We start from the raw sequence: 6,084 nt of genomic DNA on the forward strand, positions 1-6,084 counted from the left end.
CAAACTGTATTCAGAAAGCCAAATGGTAAATAGCAAGAATTTTTGTATTATTCCTTTTTGTCTTATCCTCAGCACAAGGACAGGCCAAATTATCCTGGATGGTGTATGGCGGCATCTGCTTGTATTGAAGCAAAACCCAGCAGGTTTTCTCTCTGCTCAGCCAGAAGGCAGCTCCCACTGCCAGCACTCTTATCTCCTCCTCAACCTCACGCCCACATCTGGACAAGGGTGGGGCTGACTGTGGGGGTGTGAAGGAACTAGAAAGTGACTGATGACATGAGGCCTGTGTCTCAGTTGCTTTCCAGTTTAGTGGGAATTTTGAGGTCATAGAGCAGACATGCCTCAGCACATAAACTTGCACATGTTGGGAGATACATCCCTTTCTCACTTGAGCCTTAGAGTTGCTCAATAAGACAGACTTGGTACATACCCAATTTATAATTGAGGAATTATAAATTCAGAGAGATTAAGTGACTGGCCAAAGATCACACATTACTAAATGCCAGGAATGAAACTTAAACCCCATTCTTTTGGCTCTAAATTTATTATGCTCATCTCTATGCCTCATGCTTATGACCACCAATTTCTAAAAGTCCTTTTTCCTCCTCTCTAGTTCAATCACACTCTCCCATAGGGCAGAAAGGATGTCCCAACACAAAGCTATTATTCCTCCCATAATGTCTTCGCACAAAATCAATTTGTTCAAATACGTATTGACCACTTATACTAGGTGCTCAGGAAAAGCAAGCAAGCAAGCAAACAGGTAAAAAAAAAAAAAAAGAAAAAGAAAAGAAAAAATCTCTGCCTTAATGAAGCTTACAGTCTAACAGAAGGAGACATAATAAACAAAATAAACAACCAAAACATATTACATGCTAGATGGTGATGGGTGCAGTGGAGGAAAATGAAGCAGGAGAGAGAGATAGGGAATATTTCCTGGGGATAGAGCTTATGTGGCTGCCTGCAAGAACATTCCAGGCTGAGAAGAGTCAGTACCAAGGTCCTGTGATGAAAGAATGTCTGAATGTTGGTGAAATATCAAGGAGGCTAGTATGGCTGGCAGAGCAAGGAGCAGTAAGAGATGATTCCAGAGAGTATCGGGGAGACTAAACATGTAGGAGCCTACGAGATCATATAAAGACTTTGGCTTCTACTTTAAATAAGATAGGAAGCTCTTGGGAATTCTGTATAGAAGAATGGCATGATTTGTCTTGACTTATATTTTAAGACAGTTATAAGAATAGATTAAAGGGGCAGAAGGCAGAAGCAGAGAGATTAATTAGAAAACTATGGCAACAACGTAGGACAAAGATAATGACGGTTTGGGCCAGGTGGTGGGATTGGGGGTAGGAGTTGTCTTCTGAGTACATTGATAGAGCAAATAGGATATACTGACAAGTCGGATGTGGGACGAATCACAGTATGAATGGAGGGGTCAGAGAGGGCACTGAACAGGAAGCCTGGGATTTTTGAATTGGAATTTTAGGCCCATTTCACATTCACAGTGCAATCTATGGAAAATCACTGAAAAGCCTCATTTTTCACGCTTACAAAAATTGGCTTAAATAGCTTCCCAACCTCATGAAGCTCAAATGAATATGATGCTGGTACAAAAGTTGACTTGTTTAGAACTGAGTCATAGCTCTAGTTCTGTGTGACTTTGTGCGCATTCAATGCCGTGAGGAACTATGGTGTGGAGATTGAGGTCAAATCTGGAATGTTTGAGAGCAAATATTAAACAACAAACAAAATAACAACAACAATAAAAAAAAAAAAAAACACCCAACCAGCATTACAGTTGTGAGGAATAAATTGGGGAAGCTTTATTTTTAAAAAGCAAAATCTCTTTCTTGATGGTCTAAGAATGACAAGAGAAGAAACTTGGTCTCAATAAATTGTTTTAACTAGACTTATGAAGCCCTAGTCGCAACATGGATTTTGCACTCTTTGAACCTGTGTTTATGAAGTGTTACTTAGTTGCTGGCTAATAAATTGCTACTACCCTGGCCCCTTCCAAATGCTCACCTTCAGTTTTAGTTTTACTTAAGCACAAAAGGCTTTTTTCCTTTCTCTTTTTTTCATTTTCTTTGTCTGAACAGGTTTATTACCACCCTGGAATTTTTCTGAAATTTTACTAACAAGAATTATGTGATTGAGTTGTTCTAAGTGACTCAAATGTTCATAACTTTCCCAATCTGGCTTAAATATGCAAAGCCCAAGCTACCTCTTCCCAATTCACAAATTCAGAAAAAGCACTATAGGATGAGCATGGGGTAATTGTCAAGCCCCTCCCAGGGGTGAGAGAGCAGGAGTCACAGGCTAAGACTTGTCTGCACAAGGATCGGAATCCTCCTTCTTAGACAGAGCTGCCTGCTGAGTTGCCCCTTCCTCCTCTCTCTTCATTCTCTATGACCCTCCCAAGCCTTGTCCATCAAAACCTACCTATTCTAAGTCTCTCAATATCCTGCAAGATAACTGATAATCCATTTAATAAGCCAGTTTAAATCAATTATTAGTGATGAAGATGGCTAGTCCTATGGCTCTATGCACCTTAAAAGGAGCTCCCAGAAAGATAATGGCATAACTTAAGTTGTGGTGGAATGGTGGAATGCTTAGGCACTGTGAAGATAGCTGCTAAGTGAGGAGTTCTTCCTTTGAGAAAGACTCATGAAGTCGTCTCATAAGGTGGTCTCCTACTTTGCCTATACTTTAATTGAGAAGTCTTCAGTATTGTCATGGAGACCATTTCAGGGGGATCTGTAAAGTTAAAGTTATTGTCACAATCACACCAATGCATTATTTGCCTTTTTTCACTCTCATTCTCTCATAAGTAGGCTGTGGAGTTTTCCAGAAGCTACATGATATATGATGTTGACATCACTATGACGGCTAATAGAATGAGTGCTTGTTTATTTTTGTTTTTAAAACGTATTGATCTTAATTTCAGATATGGTAAATATCAGTAGACATAATTCACTTTACAAAAAAAAAAAAACTCTTTGGGGTCCTCAGTAATGTTTTTAAGTGTGTAAAGAGGTCTGGAGACCTAAACATTTGAGAACCGCTGTTTTAAGTTATCCTGCCTGATCTGCCAGCTGAGATATTAGAAATATAGCACAGCAAGAAGAAGGGTGGTAATTCCTGCTAAACTCAAAACTGTGTGAGGTAATCATTTTGCAAGTGTTAGTATCTAAATGCAAAATCAAGAGCACATATAAGGAAGAGCTCCCAAACTGACCATGTCACATCAAAAGGATACAGGCCCCAACTTGAAAGAGCTCCCACTGGCCAGATCAGGGACATCTGATTTGTGACTTTGCAAGTAATCAGAAGTGTCAATGGCATCTCTTAGGGGGTGAAAGGTAGAAGGGAGGAGGGGGTTTCACACATAGAGGCAAAACATTTCCCAAGAGAATATAATGAACCAAATATTTAGAGTGGACAATTTTAATTTTTCAGTATCTTAATACAAATATAAGAAATAATACAGAATTAAATAACATCTGAAAAAGCTTACTAAATATATAAATATCCAATTCAACAATGAAAACAACTTAAGTTTTAATTCCTAGGTCACTAGATAGAGACAAGAAAGCAAAAGACACCAATAAAGTCACTAATTTGGTCTTATGATTATTTCAGAGTTCAAAAGTTGTTCCACTAGTTAAAACCATTTATTTAGAACAAAGGGAATTGTATACCCATACATGCTTCCTCTGCTACTGCGAAAAGTGAACCCATGGGGAAAGAAGCCAGGAGAAACAAAGCATATGAACTGGCTGACTTCTATTTAGGAAACCTCCTAAATACCGGTTTTCATAACATATTTTCATTATACTAGTCTGAATTCAGAATGGCTAAAATAGGGCCAGGTCATATTATGCAACAAATAGGCAAGTAATGCATGCTTTTTAAAACATATGAGCTGCTGTGTAAGACCAGCAATAGCTATTCTGCTATAAATATAGGTAAAGTTAAGGTTGCCAATGTTATTTCACAATAAATTCAGTCCCATTTTCGTTGCAGTAAATGTCACAGAAGTACATGAAGAATAGCAGTGAAACCCAGGGTTCTAAAGAGACCAGCTATCAGCAAAGCAGTAATGAGGAAACAGACTCATGGACCTAAGAACAATAGGGAAGAAGACATGAAATATCCACAGAAAAGCAAAGGTAATCTCAGAAAAGTTCTTTGGTCCTTAACCTTCCCGACTTCTTTCTTCTTTCCCCTTTTCACATCTTTTCCCTTTGTTTATTCCCTTTTACATCAGTTTTTAGAGCAGAATGGCAAATTATCTGGTCCAAATTGTCAATTTTCTGGATGCAAATGTGGCAGCTCACTGATAAACACAGGGTTGCCATCAGTCTCAGTCAGTCAGTCTCTAAGCTGTGGCTCCTGATTCTAAGTCCAGTATCCGTTCAATAGCACAATACTGCATTGTTTTACAAAATGAAGTCCTACAACACACCTGAGAGGCAAAATAATTTCCTCTTGGAACTTACACAAGCACTGGGTAATTTTGATGGCAGTAAAGTCTTGAAATTTTCAGGCCTTATATTCCCATCTCCTTTGCTCTTTCAGGTCCCTTGGAGAATAACCCTTTTTCTCCTGCTTTCCTCCTGCATCAGGTTCAAGGAGACCATAAAATAACTTTCAGGGTTCTCTGATTCCTCTAGGGCTCTGGAAAAAAGAAAGATCAAGATATTAACTTTGAACATTTATAATTTCTATCCTAATAGATTTTAAGAAGATAAATAGCAGGAGGGTCAATAAACAGAGAATTCTCTTTGTGCAGTTTTCATCAGCAAAGATTAGGAATTAGACATTCTTACCCAATGTGATATGAGGAGAATGTGACTCTCTTTAAAAGGATAGAAATAATTCTACAAAATAAAGGTTTATAGAATCACTTAAGACTACAAGTAAAAGAACATGTTCAAGAATTCCAAATGATGTATGTGTATTTTACTTATAAGACCTTGAGCTTTGTTTCTCATGGATACTAATTTGCTGGACATAAGGTTGAGAATGGTCATAAAGTAGGCAGATGGAGATCCTTTCAAAGGTTATTGGCTTTCCAGCACAGAAACTGGGAGGGTGTGGGCCTACCTCCAAGGCATGTAGATAGTGAAGTAAGAGACCTGAGATTTTATCTTGGTGCCATCTCGAGTTCTTTGTGCAATCTTAAGAATTTCTTACCAAAACCAACGAAGTTCTGCATGTTTGAACCTTGCCAACATTTCCAGTGTGAGCTCTCCGTGGCAAAAGACACACAACAGCTCAGGCAAGAAAGCCCAGGCTTACTGGTCTGTTAGTGACCTGATCAGATTATATCATGACATTTTAGTATAATGAGTGGCATTTGCACCCATTCAAGAATAAAATTTTGTAGAAAAATAGTCTTAGAATGCAAGATTTATGCCAGCAATTCTAACCTAAGAGTTCAATAAAGGTTGCTTAACCCTTTTCTCATATAAAGCTTTACATTTCTTCTTCTTGGATCTATGAGGAAATTGGGATAGAGGTGAGTATTACCACTCATCCAGCCTTCATCTGGAAAACCTAAGTACAATTATTTAGCAAAGCGAAGATTCTTATCTTTTTGGAAATAAATATTCTTTGTATTGCCCTTCCAACTAAACACCTATTTTACCATTACAAATTGCTTATTGATCACCTCTGTTATTTGACATAGTACTAAGCTTAAAATAGGAGATAGTAACATAATCCCACTTAGGATATAGTGTTTTCCTAACATTGCCATTGTTATTATTGCAAAGAGCCTACTTATAGGTACGGTGATTGTGAAGTAAAGTGAAAGAAATCGGGTGATTATACAGATAATGTGGGTGAAAAAAAAAATCACTTCTACATGAAACAACTAAGTTCTTAAAGAAAAGGTTAAGTTTGGGACATGCGTTTCACATGATTGTCTATGTTATCTATTGTCTTCTAATTTAGCCTTGACTTAATCAAACAACAGAAAACTGCTAATTAAAGATTTCTAAAACTTCCATGACTGTCTATAAAGTGAAGTTTCTGTTTCTGAGAAGCATGTACTCACTGTAGGGTGACAAATGAGAA

The sequence above is a fragment of the Rhinolophus sinicus genome, chromosome 17 (genome assembly GCF_057876585.1).
Source record: "Rhinolophus sinicus isolate RSI-liver-muscle chromosome 17, RSI-T2T, whole genome shotgun sequence".
Lineage (NCBI taxonomy): Eukaryota > Metazoa > Chordata > Mammalia > Chiroptera > Rhinolophidae > Rhinolophus > Rhinolophus sinicus.